The following is an 18,135-nucleotide window of genomic DNA, read 5'->3' as shown; positions in this document are numbered from 1 at the left end:
TGGATCTATCAAGTGGCCAAAACTGTTGGTATCATTTTATAAAGTATAATTCCATTTCCCACATCCTAATCAACATTTCTAGTTATCATATTTAAAAATTTTACATATTTGACAGGTGTCTTATGTATCTCATTTTCATCTTGCATTTCCCCCATTATTACACTTGTGTCTTTCTCCTCCCCATATGCTTATTGGTCATTCAAGTTTCTTCCCTTCTAGGTTCCTTGTTCATATTTGTGCCTGTTTTGCTCTTGGGTTGTTTGTCCCTTATTGGTTTGAAGGGGCTGTTTATGAATGCTCTATAAAAATACTTGGTGGTTTATTCGCATTGCAAATATCATCTCACAATCTGTGGGTTTCTTTTCAATTTATTTATAGTGTCTTTTTTTCTGTATGTGTCTCAAATTTAATGCAGTATTGTCCTTCATGTTTGACTTGTCTCTATATATTTTAAAGAAATCCTTCCTAGCTCTTATATTATAAAAATGTTCTCCTATATTTTCTTCTAAACTCTGAAGTTTGCTTTCTTTTCTTATCTTTTCAGTATGGTATGTGATAGGGATCTAATTTATTTTTGTTTTTATTATTTTTTTAAATGTTTTAAAAAAATGTTTATTTTTGAGAGAGAGAGAGAGAGCAGGGAAGGGGCAGAGAGAGAGGGAGACACAGAATCCAAAGCAGGGTCCAGGCTCTGAGCTGTTAGCACAGAGCCTGACGCAGGGCTTGAACTCACGAACCATGAGATCATGACCTGAGCCAAAGTCAGATGCTTAACCGGCTGAGCCACCCAGGTGCCCCATAATTTCTTTTGATTTTTAACACATGTAGCCATGTGAGCCAGCACCATTTAAATAATTTAACTTAGTTTTCTGAATAGGTAACACATTCTTTTGGTTCGAAGACCAGAATAATGTTACAAAATACATACTGAGTGATTTTGTTCCTAGCTTTACCCCACGCACCCTCTCCTCCTCATCCTGCATTGTTCTGGGTTTCTCCATGCAAATAAATAGGAAAAGATATTCTTATTTTCCCTTTCTTAAATAAGAATGACATGTTTCCATATCAGGCTTAAACCTCGCTTTTCTCAGTTAGCCATTTTTCCTAGAGCCCCTTTCGTGTGAGTGAGCAGGGAGGGTTTTATCTCTCTTCCATCTGAGTAGGGTTCTGTTGTGTGGAGCTCTCAGAGTGTGCTTCACCAGTGACCTATGGATGGACATTGGGACGTCCTAGGCCTTTTCTAGTTATTGCTGACTGAGCAGCAGTGAATGACATTATACACACATCCTTTCGCATGTGGCAAATTCCCTGAAGTGGGATGTCTGGGTGAAAGGGTGCCCGCATGTGCATCTGTAATTGTGATAGACGTCGCCAATCAGCCTTCATAGCCACTGGGTTCCTCTATCTGTTGGCAGAATACGTGACAGCATGTCTTTCCTCACAGCTCGTCAACAGGAGGTCATCAGACTTGTAAACTGTTGACAGACAAGAAAGGGAATCAAGGAGATTCTTGACATTTTCCTCCTTTCATTGTCCATTTTAGATTTTTTAAACTTCGAGTTATAATGAACATTAAGTACACAAATCTAAACTCTACAGTTATATGACATTTTACATTTTACTCATGCACCCTCCACTCAGGTAAAATACAGATATTTTCCACTTCTCTAGAAGGTTCTTTTACTCTGTCCCAGTCATTGCACCCCACCGATAGCAATCACTATTCAGATTGTTATTGTCACATTAATTTCCCCTTATTTTGAATTTTATGTCATTGGAATCATAGAATATATTCTCTTCTGTGTAAGATTTCTTTTCCTCATCTTATGTTTGTGAGATACATCCTTATTATTTTTTTTAAAGTTTATTTTGAGAGAGAGAGAGAGAGACAGCGAGCGAGCAGGGGAGGTGCAGAGAAAGGGGGAGAGGGAGAGAATCCCAAGCAGGCTCCGCACTGCCAGTGTGGAGCCCGACATGGGGCTCGATGCAGGGTTTGAACTCATGAACCGTGAGATCATGACCTGAGCCGATGTTTGATGCTTAACTGACCGAGCCACCCAGCTGCCCCTAGATACATCCATATTCTTATAGGTATCAGTAGTTTATTTATTTTCCTTGTTGTGTGGTATTTCATTGTATGAATATACCACAGCTTATTTATTCTATGTTGGTGGATATTTTGATTGTTTACAGTTTGGAATATTTAGAATATAGCTGCCATCAACATTTTTGTGTATGTCTTTTGGTGCATAGTAGTGTTTATGTTGATGAGTATAAACTCTCTATCTTTATCTCTATCTCTATGTCTTTATATATAATCTATATCTATATCTACATATATCTATATATTTATCTATGTGTAATGTTATCTATATCTATATCTATATCTATATCTATATCTATATCTATATCTATATCTATCTGTATTTGTATCTAAAGATTTGGTTGGTTAGAGGTACTGCAAATTTTACATAACTGTTGTCAAGAACCCTGAGGTCTGAGGTTTTATCCTTGTTGGAAGCCAACACATTGGCCTGCCAAGTTTCATCCACAGAACTACTGGATCAGCAATGAAGGCAATTTATTAGAGTGAGCATGTCTGATGAAGGGCTGTTACCCAAAGTATAGAAAGGACTCTTAAAACTCAACAATGAGAAAACAAACAATCTGATTAAAAAACCCACCAGAGACCTTAGCAAACACCTCACCAAAGAAGATACACAAATGGTGAATAAACATATGAAAAGATGCTTCACAACAATTGTCAGGGAAATGAAAATTACAACAACAATGAGCTATCACAACACACCAATCAGAATGCGCCAAATCCAGAGCAGTGGCAACACTACATTCTGCTGAGGTTGTGGAGAAGCAGGAACTCTCATTTATTGCCAATGGGAATGCAAAATGGAAGACAGTTTGATGATTATTATAAAACTAAGCCTACTCTTGCCATACCATCCAGCAATGGCACCCCTTGGTATTTCTCCAAAGGAGTTAAAGAGAGTTATGTCCAGATAAAAGCCTGCATATGGATGTTTACAGCAGCTTTATTTATAATTGCCAAAACTTGGAAGCAGCTGAGATATCCTTCAGTAGGTGACTGGACAAATAAACTGTACCTACAGATATTGGAATATTATTTAGCACTAAAAAGAAATGAACTATCAACCCAGGAAAAGTCATGGAGGAAACTTAAGTGCATGTCACTTAGTGAAGGATGCCAACCTGAGACGGCTGCGTACGGTATGGTCCAACTGTGGGACATTATGGGAAAAGCCAAACTATGGAGACAATAAAAAAATGAAGGTTGCTAGGATGAATAGGTGGAGCATGGGGGGATTTCTAGTAATGTGAAACTGCTCTGTCTTGACACCATCATGATGGGAACACGTCATTGTACGTTTGTCCAGACCTGTAGAATGTACACCATCAAGAGTGAACCCTACGGTAGACTATAGACCATAAGGTTTGGGTGATTGTGATGTATCAGCGCAAGTTCACCAGCTGCGAGAAGTGTACCCCTCCAGTGGGGGCTGTTGATCACGTGGGAGCGGAGGGTATATGGGAAAATCTCTGTACCTTTGATGGATCTTAGTGTTTTCTATTATGTCATCTCTGGTCCTGGGTTGCAAATGCTACAGGTGAGGAGTACATGTACTATCCTCCATAGTGCATTGCTCTTCATGGTTAATGATGGCAAAATTGGAATACATTTCGGATGAGGCATCAGCCTTGCCTAAATATAGTTTTAACAATTAAGAAAGTGATTTGATTGTCTGTAAGTTTTTCAATGTAAAATCTTTAGAAAGTTCTGTTAAATATAACGGTCTATCAAAAAATTGTGATATTTAAGAAATGGATTGTTAAAATTTTCTCATGTCTGAAATCAAATGTTCTATAAAGTTCTATAAACATGACCAGACTGAGAAAGAGCCAGAACGATTGGTGCCCTGGCAAAAAATATGGGTGTATTTATTTTGAGAAATTCCTCTGTTTTTGGCCTAGGGTCATTTCTTCTAAGTAAGGTCCAGCACCAGGAGCCCACCTAAAACACTCAGAGGGGACATGGAGGGAAAATGATTTCTGTGAAATAGATTGGAAATAATCATGAGGTGGGGGTGTTTTTTTTTTTTTTAATTTAAATGGCTTGACCTTAAACATCATCAAAATAAATTATGGGGTTTTAACTACTTTTAATTTTATCCTTACACACTTCACTACTGATCTTCAGCTTTCTCTGTGTTAGGAGTGGAAATAATCTGTAATTCTTTATTCCCTGTAATGAGAACCGTAACACTTTCCTGACACTTTAAGCGATCTGAGGTCTAAGGTGAGGTAAGTTTACTCTCCATCCCTTGCTTACTGTGAATAAATAATGAACAATAAAAACCATCCAGTGTTACAACAGGAAATGCTGGCCCATATTTCTCTTATTTGTACTTGTAATGAGAATTGCTGTCCTCATTTTCACTAGACATATGCCAATTTACCAGTCAGAGTGCAAGTTTAATGGCATTTTTGTGGCCCATTTTGTATGAAGTTTGTTTAAATCTTTAGATTTATTATCTCTCTACGAAGGTTTATTAGGTTTTTTTTTTTTTTGTACTGTCTTTGCACAGACTTTCCCACAAATTTTATTACAAATTAGATCCTTCCAATTAGGAGATAGTTTTGATTATTACTTGGGGTGTTTACTGGCACAGGAGAAGTGAAATGAATAGCAAAAGGAAACTTCATTTTATTTAAAATTTAAATAGGCATCAAGAGTCTTTGTTGAAGAAAGTCAGTTCATATGGCAAAGGGACCAAAATAGGCACAAAAAACACACTTTTTCTCTTAAATAGTTTATGTCTGCAGTAACTCACAGTTACTCGCAGTAACTGCTAGGCCGATTGTTTTCTGTGCTCCTTCTATGTCCAAATTACTTTCTTTGCAAAACGTGAAATGCTAAAAAAAATACATAATGTAATCTTTTGGAAAAATTTACATTCCTAAAATTTACAAATATCAAAAACTTACTCTTTTTGCTACTATTCTGATGTTCATAATGCATTTGAGAAATAATGACAAGAAATGTGAGCTTTAACATTAACACACAAATTATAGTATTTATAAAATATTTTTTGTAGAATGTTTTCTTTTTACCATCTGCCATTCTGAACCTATATTCACAAATAAAATAGAGTTTACATAATCTTCTGAGAATAATCTACTGTTTCATATATTACAAAACCATAGGAATTCCAAATCTGAATATTATTTAGTTGTTATATAATTTGAAATTTAAAAACACACCTTTATCTTAAAGCCTATAAAATATAGACGTGAATGTATGAATGACATAAAATGTTATTCTCTTGAGATCACTTATCAGACAGAATTGGGCATAGTTAAACCAGTCTTTAAATATCATATACCTGGGGCACTTGGGTGGCTCAGTCATTTGAGCATCTGACTTTGGCTCAGGTCACGATCTCATGGTTTGTGAGTCTGAGCCCGCATTGGGCTCTCTGCTGTCAGCCTGTCAATGCAGAGTCCACTTCGGATCCTCTGCCCCCTCGCTGTGTCCCCCTGCCCCCACTGCTGGCACTCTCCCCAAAATCAACAAATGTTAAAAAAAAAAAGTAAATATCATATATTTGTATTAATCTTTTAAAGTAGAAATGCTGGGTGCTACTATCCTCATCGTCCTTCTCAAACTACTAGGCATGTCTTGAGCACCTGCTGTAAGGCCTGTCTTAGATGCGAGGACACAGAAAGGCGCAAGGTAATAATAGTAATCTAACATTTCCTTTTTAAAAAAATTTTTTAATTTTTATTTATTTTTGAGAGAGAGAGAGAGAGAGAGAGACAGAGCACAAGCAGGGGAGGGGCAGAGAGAGAGGGAGACACAGAAACCGAAGCAGGCTCCAGGCTCTGAGCTATCAACACAGAGCCCGAAGCGGGGCTCGAACTCACGAGCTGTGACATCATGATCTGAGCCGAAGTCAGACGCTTAACCGACTGAGCCACCCAGGCACCCCATTAATCTAACATTTCTAAGCACCATGGCTGGCGTTAGAGGGAAGGCAGGAGGTAGTTGCCTCAGGTGCAAAGCTTGAGGGGGTGCCCAAATTTCAGCAACCAAGATAAAGAATATTCACTTGCCTCACCCTAGTTTCCACCCCGTTCAGCACTTACTACATGCAGGGTCCTGTGCTAAGAACTTTATTTGCAATTTTCCTATAACTTCTTAGGAAGGTCCCGACCTGATTTTAATGGTGGAGTCACTTATGGCCAAGTTGACACAGTAATTGGTAAAAGTAAAATTGGGACCCAGGTTTTATATTGTGAATAGACTTTTTTTTTTTTCCTTTTAGAAGTTGAATGTCTATATAGCACAGGCAGGGATGGAGGTCAACAAAGGTGAACAAAGACAAGTCTGGATGGATGGATGAATGGATAGCACAAGGGAATATTATTCAGCCTTTAAAAAGGAAATCCTGCCATGTGTGACAACATGGATGAGCCTGAAGGACATTGTGCTGATTGACATAAGCCAGGCATGGAAAGACGAATACCGCATAAGGTCACTTATATGTGGAATTGGAAAATGTCAAACGCACAGAAGCAGAGGGTGGAATGGTGGAATGCCAGACACTGGGGGTGGGGGTGGGGGTGGGGACGGGGACGATGTGGAGACGTCAGTCAAAGGGTACAAGGTTTCAGTTTTGCAGGATAAGTAAGTTCTGGAGATAGACTATATTGCATGATGACGATAGTTGAGAACACTTGAAATCTGCTGAGGGTAATAAGTGTTTTCACCACACACACACACACACACACACACACACACACACACACACACACACAAAACACAGAAGCGAAAAGGAAGGAGAATGGGGACTGCGAGGCAATGGGTTTGTTCATTAGCTCGCGAGCGCAGTAATCATTTCACCGTGTAGGTATTTCAAAACATCAAGTTGTATACCTTAAATATATATAATTCCTACTGGTGATTTACACTAAATAAAACTGAACACAAGTACTTTTGCTTAACTTCTCTAAGAAGACTTGGCACTCACTTTAAGGCTGTAGTCTCATATATTTTCATGTTAACCATGTACATCTGACCACTCTGACTCGAGGACCTTTGACAAATTTTCTCTTGGTGTTTTCTGTTCTGTTAAAAAAATCACCCCCTTCTCTTTTCCATATGTCTCTAATAAAATTTCTGCATCCTTAAACCTTTGAATGCGTTTAAATGCTCTGTCTTCTATTTCCATGTTCGAGCCACAGCCTTAAAATAAAGGTGTGAAGAGATTTGAAAACAGGGTTCTAGCTGATTACTTCTTTCCATCAATCTTGAGGATGCTTGTCAAAGTGAAGCTTTGAAAGAAAGGTTGTTTTTCAGAAGAAAAGCTGAATACTTAAATGAACAAGGAGCAAAAGAACTTTTGTATTTTACTTCTGTGCAATTGCTACACTTGAACATTATTATTGACTTTTATTTTTTCCTTTGAGGGAACATTGTGAAGAATTGAGTGATTAAAGAAAACCTTTTCAGTTTGTGCTGTTTGCTCCCAATAACGTGAATCAAAATTACACTCTGTAATCATAAGGCTTAAAGGAATGGATTCTGCCTTGGCAATTTTTAGACTTCTTCCTTGTTTTTTTTTGTTTTTTCCTAAGGAAAAACCCACCTAAGGACTCTGAAATAATAAGACAAAAGACAGAGGAAAACAATAGAGATAATGTGTGGCTCCTCCTTCACCCTCCTGCTGGCAGGTGTTATCATCCCTACTTTGTTGATGAAAAAATTAGTCTCAAAGGCACAAATGAGCCTCATACATCAGTTTTCCTTTAAGTGATTTCTCTTTCTTCTCAAGTATAACAAAATCATAGAGAAAAATACTTGAAATTACCCCTATCCTCCAAATGCTAGATTTATTCAACAAACATGTGTTGAAATCCTCTGTTCTGAGTGGAGACAACTTGTATACCACCTCAGAGGGATCGTGGTGCAAGAGGGCGAGGCGACGCCCCAGGGGGCATCAGGCCAGCTTACCGTGTGCCAGGCAGCCCTGCCCGTCGTATGGCTGAGCATCACAAATGATCAGGATCGATGATCCTCTCTGCTACTGTGTTCAGTGCGTTCAGACACTTCCAAATATGGCTAAGCAAGGGTCTCTTTCCTACACACTGCACCCATGAACTATAACTGTATACGGCACTATCAAATTTGGGCAGTGTGATGAAAGGCATGATTTGGCCCCATTTCTTGATGAGCCTTCATAGGCAATTTTGAAAACCTAATTGCATCTCAATACTCTCAACTGTAAAACCGAATGCTGATCATGATGATGCCTGACTTCTCCATGGGTTCTGGATGGAAAGGATGAAAGAAAATAAATGTATATGAAAGCGTGATCCGAATCTGGGTTCCCTTCTTGGTGACCGTCAAGCCAAAAGACACAACCAAAGATCAGAAAAGGAAGAATTCGACTTGGAACAAGTAAGGAGAACACCAGGGATATTTCCCAAAGCGGTGTCTCCCAGAACGACAAAATTGGGGTGCGTGCATATTCACGAAGGGGCTGCAAAGGAGAGTTCGTTATAGAATTGGGGAAAATTCATCCTACTTGACAGAGTAGGTCAAGGATGACTGAAATCAGGAGGGCCAGCAAGGGGCAGCATCATTAATTCTCTGGCTTCAGTTAGGCCGGCGTTTGAGTGCTCAAAGGGGTTTAAATCCTGCAAAAATGACTCAAGAATGTGTGTTGGGTCAACTTTTAGTTCTTAAACAGTACTGGGAGTTTTACCACTGATTTATTGTCTCTGATATGGCTAGGTTATTTCCTGGCCTGGTAGAGACTGCTGGTTTTGGCATTCCTTTGGTCCCTTAAAATTCTTAACTCCTGAGGTTTTGGTCTTCCTTTGTAATTCCAACACCTCCTAGGAAGTTCTGCAGGAAGTGCTTTTGGCAAATAGAGCCAGTTGCTATAGATTGTGAAAATAGCTGTGGGCCTAAAACAACTTCTGTTAAGTCAACAAAGCTGTATCTCATCTCTTTTTTTTTTTTTTTTTTTTTTTTTTTAGGGAACCCCTAACTCTTTCTGCTTACAGAAGTACTTGTCAAGTCTACATTTTTAATGTTTCCATTATCATTGTTTTTAGTTTATTATAGAATCCTGTTCTAAAATTAACCTCATTAAAAACATTCACTAAAGGGGTGGAAAGATTAAAGATCTACATTTTTTTTCCCAGTTGGTGTTGCTTCTAATAGAAATGATTAGCATTTGTCATTTTATAAATTTAAAGACCACTTTGGGTACCTATATTATTCTATTTCAATCTTACGAAAAGCCTGAAACAGATAAGTACTAAATTACTAAATTTTTAGCCCTTTTTCATGTGATGAAAAAATGGGCTCCCAAAGTGCAGTGTGCATGACATCAGTTTACCAATAACGAGTGAATGTCCCATATCCCGGTTTTAAACATGAAAATGCCAAGGGTAGGGGCGCCTGAGTGGCTCAGTCGGATAAGCGTTCAACTTCAGCTCAGGTCATGATCTCGTGGTTTGTGAGTTCAAGCCCTGCATCAGGCTATGTGCTGACAGCTCAGTGCCTGGAGCCTGCTTTGGATTCTGTGTCTCCTTCTCTCTCTGCCCCTCCCCCCCTCGCATTCTCTATCTCTTAAAAATAAATAGTAAACATTAAAAGAAAAAAGAAAATGCAAGGCTATCTTTAGGGCACAGTATTCCTTGGCTAGTCTCTGCCTGTGATCTGTGATTCAGGAGGCTCAATGGAATAGCACCTTCAGTTATGTTCTGCTCCCAGGGGGGTCCCAACCGCTTTGAGGATGAACGGGATCTGGTTTTTAGGTAATAGTGGTGGGGTTTGAGCACATTTATAGGGTATATGCCTAAGGAATTTGCATGTATGCTTAAATGAGGAAAAATATTGACTTTTATTTACTAATAAGATTAAGTACCTAAAATGTCATATTTTTGAAGTGCAAGCAATTCTGTCATTAATCCTTTAAAAAGACAACTCTATCTGTTGAGTAAATTAAAACCCAAGGCTTATGATGAGGATTTTCAATATAGCCTCCACTAGTGCAACCTTAATGTCATTATTGTGATACTATATATATATATATATATATATATATATATATATATATATACACATACACACACATATGTATACACGCATATATGTGTACACATATATATGTGTATATATACGCATATATACACATATATATGTACATATACACACGTATACATATATATACACACATCTATATGTATATACATATATACACACATATATGTATATATATACATACATACATATACATATTATATATATACATACATACATATACATATGTATATATATACATACATATATTTATGTATATATATATATATAATATACACTGTTTTTATAGCACCAGGAGTATAAATTTAGGCATTAATAATTTGCCATTTTTAATTTTTTCTTATTATTACATATTTTAAAAAATTCAGCCCAATTTAACATAGGGCGTAATAATAATTTCAGGAATAGAATTTAGTGATTCATCACTTACATATAACACCCAGTGCTCATCCCAAGTGTCGTCCTTAATGCCCATCACCCCTTTAGCCCTTCCCCCACCTACCACCCCACCGGCAACCCTCAGTTTGTTCTCTGTATTTAAGAGTCTCTTATGGCTTGTCTCCCTCCCTGTTTTTATATTATTTTTGCTTCCCTTCCCTTATGTTCATCTGTTTTGTATCTTAAATGCCACATATCAGTGAAATCATATTTGTCTTTCTCTGAATGACTTATTTCACTTAGCATAATACACTCTAGTTTCATCCACATTATTGCAAATTGAATTTGCCATGTCTTAAATGGCTGTTTTCAAATCATTGTCATTATATGGTACATCCATGATCAAGATGAAAATAAGGAGCTGTTCACTCTGAAAGCTTATATACAGTCCTATGAATTTTCTGTTGTTTCTGGTGGAACTTTCTATTCATCATCAGGGTGAAAAAGGCATCTTCATTTCAATACGAGAATGAATCTGTGTGGTGTTACATCTGTAACAAATGTGTTTTATTGAAGTCATGAGGTGGTACCAAGTAGTAGTGAAAGGAAGGTAGAACCATGCTGTACTTGCAGCCTAGGGTCCAAGGACAGTCCATCCCCAAGATGGGCCATTTTGGTATGAAGATTATTTTGAGTTAAAGGCAATCAAAATTCAGCACATTCAGGAAAAGTTCTTTACCTACCCCTCAACTGCCAGTAGGACCTGGAATAGAGTTATTAACAGAGATTCCTCCTGACCTAAGAAACTTATCTGCATAACAAGGCAACCTTAGTTTTCCAAACATCTCTCACTTTCCTCCTAGTGGTCTTCCTCCCCTTTGTATCCCTTAACCCTCTCCTGAGGTCAGGATGTCATACAAGCCTTATGTTGCCTTTGGAATTCCCTACTGGAATTCCCAGTAGGGAGAACATTAAATTTGATTTTCTCCTGCTAATCTGTGTCATGTCAATTTGATTCTTAGCCTAGCTAGAAGGATGTTAAAAGGCAGAGGAAATTTTTTCCCCCAACAACAGCATGGCAAAGATACAGAGTGAGGCACTCCACCAAGCCAAGTCACACACTCATATTTGTAGAGGAGGAAAAATAAGTTTTTCTCTACTTTTCTAGTTTTCTTGGCTGAGACCCTCCCTCCCCTGTAATAAAAGATAGATTAAAAAGAGAAAAACAGGCAGAAGTTTAATAACATGCATGCCTCCTGTATACATGGGAGAGCCCCAGGAAAACTGAGTAACTTCCCCAATGCTCCAAGCCACCAATTTAAAGACCATCTCCAGCTGAAGACAAAGGAAAGATGTGGAGGGATGCAGGGAGGTGGTGGTGGGGGGGGGGCAGCCAGTGATGGAAGAAAAACACAGTAAAGGAGGGTAAGGTGTTATGCAGATTCAAGTCCTTGCCTTCCCTCTGATAAAAGTTTCTAGAGATTTAGTCATCCTCCTCTTCTTGGTACAAAGAGGAGACCCCCTTACAAATAGAGATTTCCCTTATAAATGTAAGTTTTCCTCACAAACAGGCAACTTCTATTGTGTCTGTAGCCTTTCAAAAATAATCAGCCTAAAATAACCACTATGCCAGAGATATATTTTAGGGAAGTTTGTTTTTCTTCCTTTCAAAGGTTTGTACATTTCTACAGACATGAATCTTTTAAGTTTGAGAAAAGCCTTATATACTACTTACAAACTATACACTTACACTAATATTTATAAAAGTATACATACAAATGGGGTACCTGGGTGGCTCAGTCGGTTGAGCGACCGACTTCAGCTCATGTCATGATCTCATGGTTTGTGAGTTCGAGCCCCGTGTTGGGCTCTGTGCTGACAGCTCAGAACCTGGAGCCTGCTTTGGATTCTGTTTCCCTCTCTCTCTGCCCCTCCCCTGCTCATGCTCTGTGTCTCTCTGTCTCAAAAATAAATCAAAACATTAAAAAATTTAAAAAAAGTATACACACAAACACATATATATGTATATATAATATATACACTTTTATTAGTGTGTGTAATATTGTGACTTATAAGATATATATTTGGACATTCAGATGACCAAAATAAGCCAAAAGACCAAGAGCAATGGGAACATCTTTTGACACAGTATTTGGTCTCTTGTCCTCAGTTCCAGAAATTTCTCCAGAATCATAAAGGTGAATGAGTGTCTTGTTATTTATAACAAGCTCCTCTCCTCCACAACTGGGTTTATGTTAATGAGGTGAGTTCTGGAAAGCACCTAAGGATGGGGGCTGGTTACCAAGGGAACCAACCATGAATGGAGGGTTGGAAATTTCAATTCTACTCCTTGATCTCCAAGGAGGGGAGAGGGACTGCAAGTTGAGTTGATCACCAAAGGCCAATTATTTAATTAATCATGCCCATTTAATGAAGCCTCCAAGAATGCGGTTTGGAGAGATCCTGGCTTGGTGAGCACATGAAGGTGCTGGAAGAGAGGTGCACCCGAAGAGGGCATGAAAGCTCCCATGTCCTCCATCTGGTTGTCACTGAGTTGTATCTTTTTATAGTAAACTGGTAATTTAGTAAGTAAAATATTTCTCTGAGTTCCATGAGCCACTCTAGCAAATTAATCAAACCAGAGGAGGGGACCATGGGAACCTCTAATTTCATAACTAGTTTTATAGCTGAACTTACAACTGGCATCTGAATCGGGTTGGGAGGGCAGTTTTGTAGGTCTGAGACCTTAACCTGTGGGATTGGATGCTATCTTGGGGTAGATAGTGTCAGAATTGAGTTAAATGTAGGACATCCAGCTGGTGTCACAAAGAATTATCGGTGTGGAGGACCCCCCTCCCTACATTAGAAATTGGTGATCAGACACCTTTTAATAAGTATACAGTATAAGTATATATATGTATACCATAAACATATTTGCATATCATTATATGTAATATATAATACTATAATATATACTCATATATATGAATATATAATATACCATATATAATGCATACTCATATATATTATATTCATACACATCTATGTATTTACACTATACATGATACTACTTACAGCATAATTAAATGAAAGGATTTTGAATCAATTAACCAATCTTTAGTCTAAAACTTTATATAACAAGGTCTTCTCATAGCAACTTCATTAAAACCATTTTCCTCCATAGATCTTGAAGACCTAACCCAAAGCACTTCCAAAATTTAATTATATCCAATTATTATTGGATATATCCAATAATATCACTTCTCCTCTCCCTTTATAGTATTTGCCCTTCAGAGACTTTGGAAAATGTCACAAGAGGATCTTCCCTACTCCATTTCCTGCCTTTCGTTTCATTGATTCTCTCTTCTAAAGTCAGATAAGTACACAACGATATCAGAAGGATGCAGTTTTTTCAGCTTTTACAGCGAAAATAATGGTATTTTCTAGCAGATGCTCAAATACTGCTCATGGATTGTTTGCAAGTTTCATAGACATATAATTTCAAGCTGAAAGAAAAGAGCTCCCATGCTGAACACTGACAAGAGGCTTCTATAACCTACTGGATGGTGACAGCTTGGAGTCCTGATGTTGTCTTGTGCCAGAGGACAATGGCATAAGTAAGGCACTCCTTTTCACGTTTTGTTGTTCTTGTTCTTGTCATTATTATTGTTATTCTGTAAAATGAAAGTATATTCGGGGAGGGAGATCAAAGTAAAGTAAGCAAGGACTAGAATCCAGGAGGCTGAATGGCACTCTGGAGTAGGTGACCTGGGTTTGTGTCCCAGTTCTGCCACCGATTCGCTGTGTGGGTGCACACAACTCATGTGACAGCCTCAGCTTCTGCTATCTGGTCTCTAAGCTGGTGTTAATAATGGTACCAACCATCCAGGGAGTTAGTGAGTATGCATGCTAGAATGTTTATAGCGCCCAGAGCAGTGCCTGGCACATAGGAACATTATATAAATACTAGTTATTGCTATTGCTTTTCTACTATACCTAAGAGAGCTATGATGAATAACTAAAGAAAAATTAAAGGCATTATAAATAAAAACTCAGTTGTCATTCTAACCACTGCTAAGTGGGACAGCACATCCTGAGCGCAGTGTGGAGAGAAGTTTCCTTCTTTCTGTGGTCTTGCAGACAGAGAACCTCATTAAAAACAGGCATGTCACAGCTGATTGTCAACAGCATCCTCCAAGGAAGGACATAATGCTAGCTTGATATTGTCTTGACCCTCTGGTTGAGACCTAATAAGCATCCAGATATGTTTCAATTCAATTCTTAGGCTGTGGATCCTAACCACTGGTCTGGAAAACAAAACCTACCTTATGAAGAACCGGGTATGTGTGCGTTTATTGAAGGAAGAAGCAATGAAGGGCAACAGAGATCCCATCTATAAGCTACAAATCCGCTAAGATTACGTAAACGAGTTGCTCCTAACAGAGATGTTCAAGGGGATATGCGGGGAATGTGACCTTTCAAGAAATGCAGTTAAGTGAAAGGTTCTTTTGAACCAAGGGAAATATGTACTTTTCACATTATTAGAGAAATAAAATCGTTTCCATCCCTAAAGAAAAGCCCATGACAGAGATTCAAGTGTTTGGAGTCTGTGAGGGAAGGGAGTTCCCTTGCAGGGACTGAGGAGGTCTGCTTAGTGAGCATGGGGATAAAATGTGCTCCATCTGGAAGGACCATGAATGAACCCCACACGGTTATACAGTCATATAATTTATTGCCTACTTAGGGTCATTTTTGAGCATGAAGGACACTAATCATACTTGTTCTGGGACAGGTGTTATAAACTGGGACAGTGCAGGCAAACCAGAGGGGCTCTATATGTTAAAAAAGAAATCTAGGGGCACTTGGGTGGTTTAGTTGGTTAAGTGTCTGACTTCATCTCTGGTCATGATCTCACAGTTTTGAGTTTGAGCCCCACGTCCGGCTCTGTGCTGACAGCTCAGAGCCTGGAGCCTGCTTTGGATTCTGTGTCTCCCTCTCTCTCTGTCCCTCCCCTGCTCACACTCCATCTCTCTCAAAAATAACTAAACACTAAAAAAAAAATTTAAAGAAAGAAAAAAAAGAAACCCAGTGTGGTTAATACTGGGCAAAATGCCATTAACTCTTAAATACCTGGATTCTGTCCAGATGAGTCCCAGATACCAGAGCCTTCCAGAACCAGGGATGGGCATAGGGATACTCTTTGGTCTACTGTACAACTAACCGAAGGAGAAGCAATTACATAAATAGGATGCAATATTTCTGGTTCCCTCTCTGGTGATTTCTCTTTCTGTAGATGACTCACTTGAGTGTGGGTGTCTGTGAAACAGTATTGAGTAGTAATAAACGAGTATAAAGTTTATATAGCTTACTGGATTCTCGTAAAAACCAGCAGTACAGTTGTAAAGAGCATATAGAGAGAGTTTTTAATTTCTTAATTCCCTTCATTTATTGAACAGCCTTGGGCATTGATCAAGTACTTCCCCAAGTTTATCAGAATTGTTTCCGTGTTCCTCCTCCTCAGAATTGTGGGAAATAGCAGTAAAATTGTTTTGTACTCAGAAGGGAAAGACAAAAATATATAACTCACAGGAGAAGACTTTCACCCAGATCTTCATATATGAACGGAAGAGCATTGAGGGGGGACAAAGGGCATTAAAAATCTTCGTGAAGCCGAATTTTCATGTAATGCATCATGGTGGCCTCCGAACCAGAATGGGACAGTGTTGAATGCATTCTGCTGGTGTCCATTTTTGCTCGAAGGCACACTCAGGCTCATTATTTTACTTACTATGACATTAAAAGGTACAGTTCTTTCTACGCTCTGAAGGAGTCAAAGCTTTCATTTCCTTTAGGATGGAGCTAATTATTTTGGAAGTTTTCCATTCCAATTATTATTATTATTATTATTTTTTAATTTTTTTTTTCAACGTTTATTTATTTTTTTGGGACAGAGAGAGACAGAGCATGAATGGGGGAGGGGCAGAGAGAGAGGGAGACACAGAATCGGAAACAGGCTCCAGGCTCTGAGCCATCAGCCCAGAGCCTGATGCGGGGCTCGAACTCACGGACCGTGAGATCGTGACCTGGCTGAAGTCGGACGCTTAACCGACTGCGCCACCCAGGCGCCCCCATTCCAATTATTTTTAAAAGGTTGATGCTTTAGTGCTTGCAAGGTGTGGTTTAAGGAATAAAAAGCAAAATGAGAAGTGAGCTCCAGTCCAAGCCAAAAGAAGAGTTTTGCCTTGCTAGCCAAGTGTCTGACATGTCACAAGCACTTGATAAATAATACTATTATTGTTATTATTACCAGAATTATTTTTTTCCATTGTTTGAACTATCTCAGTAAGTCCTATGGCTGTCTGTATGTGAATCACTCCAAATTTATTTCTCGGGTCCCGATTTCTCAGGACCTTGTACAGCAAGCTGTTCACCTGACATCTCATGTACCTCTTTGAGAAAATACCTCATGCTCGATGGACTCACAACAGACAGGAGTTTCACCTCCTAACTGTCCCTTCTCAGGTCTTTATCCCTTTATTTATTGCTTTCCTGAAATGTTTACTGAACGTCTACTATGTGGCAAGCACTGATATGGACATTGTTGATGAAGCCGTGGTCTAGATAGACAAAACATTGGCTTTAATGGCGTTTGCTTACTGATGCAGGAAATGATCAAGGAAATGAATAAAGATCTGCTGTAATTCCAAAGAGTGATAATTATTCTGAAGAAAGATAAAACTATATGAAGGTCCTTAGAACAGCATCCATGTGAGCATTTGATATTGTAATAAGGAAATCTCTCTTTTTCAAATTCTCCAATAACCCAGAGCAAAAATGACCCAAAGTCTTTATGGTTTTACAACCTTTGGTCTCTAGTTTTATCTCATTTTATGATTCCCTGTGCTCAGTGTGTTCAAGCCACACCTTCTTCACCCCGTTCCCTGACTTTTCCAAACCTTTTCACACTTGCCCTTTCCTCCTGGCTGCTCTGTTCACAGTCATGCTCTGCATGATTTCCCACGGTTGTTTCCTTTAGTTCTGGTCTTGGCTCCAATGCTGCCCACAGAGAGAGGCATTCCTGGTATCCTCGCTGAATCCTCCCATCCCCATCAATGGTACACGCTGTCATGTACTGTTTCGGAACACTTGTCTTATTGTTTACATGTTTATGGTATGCTTCTCCCCCCCAGGATTTAGGTTCAATAACCCACAAACCTCTGTTTCTTCAGAGCTGTATCATCGCTGCTTAGAGCAGGTGATCGGTAAATATGCGTTCGATGAATGAAATATACTGTTCCTTTGAAGATTTGGGGTGCAATTTGAAAAAGTAAAAACTCAAGTCCCTCCTAAGACCCAACCCAGTGGAATATTATTGTTCATTTGTTGGAAAACACTGACTAGTTTACGCCATATGGCAGTGAGCGTATCATCAAAAAAGCACGGTGAGGTTGAAATCAGGGAAGGCATCCGAGGCGTCTTTCGAGAATGCCAGTAGGTTAAGGCTCCAGTAGGTTAAGGCACAGCCACTGCTGTGTCATGTTGCAGGCATGGTGCCAGGAGACCAACGCTGTGAAATGATGAGTCGGAGCAAGTCTGATTTGCTG

General features: G+C 38.9%; 1 protein-coding gene across 1 annotated transcript in view; it reads left to right on the top strand.

Annotated features, from left to right (window-relative positions):
* The window catches only part of LOC147575688 (uncharacterized), a 140,538-nt gene that overhangs the window by 33,150 nt on the left and 89,253 nt on the right, over nucleotides 1–18,135 (top strand). The window lies entirely within an intron of this gene.

This window comes from Puma concolor, chromosome D3 (genome assembly GCF_028749965.1).
Source record: "Puma concolor isolate L17-30 chromosome D3, mPumCon1.1.hap2, whole genome shotgun sequence".
In the NCBI taxonomy this organism is placed as follows: Eukaryota; Metazoa; Chordata; class Mammalia; order Carnivora; family Felidae; genus Puma; species Puma concolor.
The sequence above is the reverse complement of the archived record's forward strand: the minus strand, read 5'-3'. Positions and strand labels throughout refer to the sequence as shown.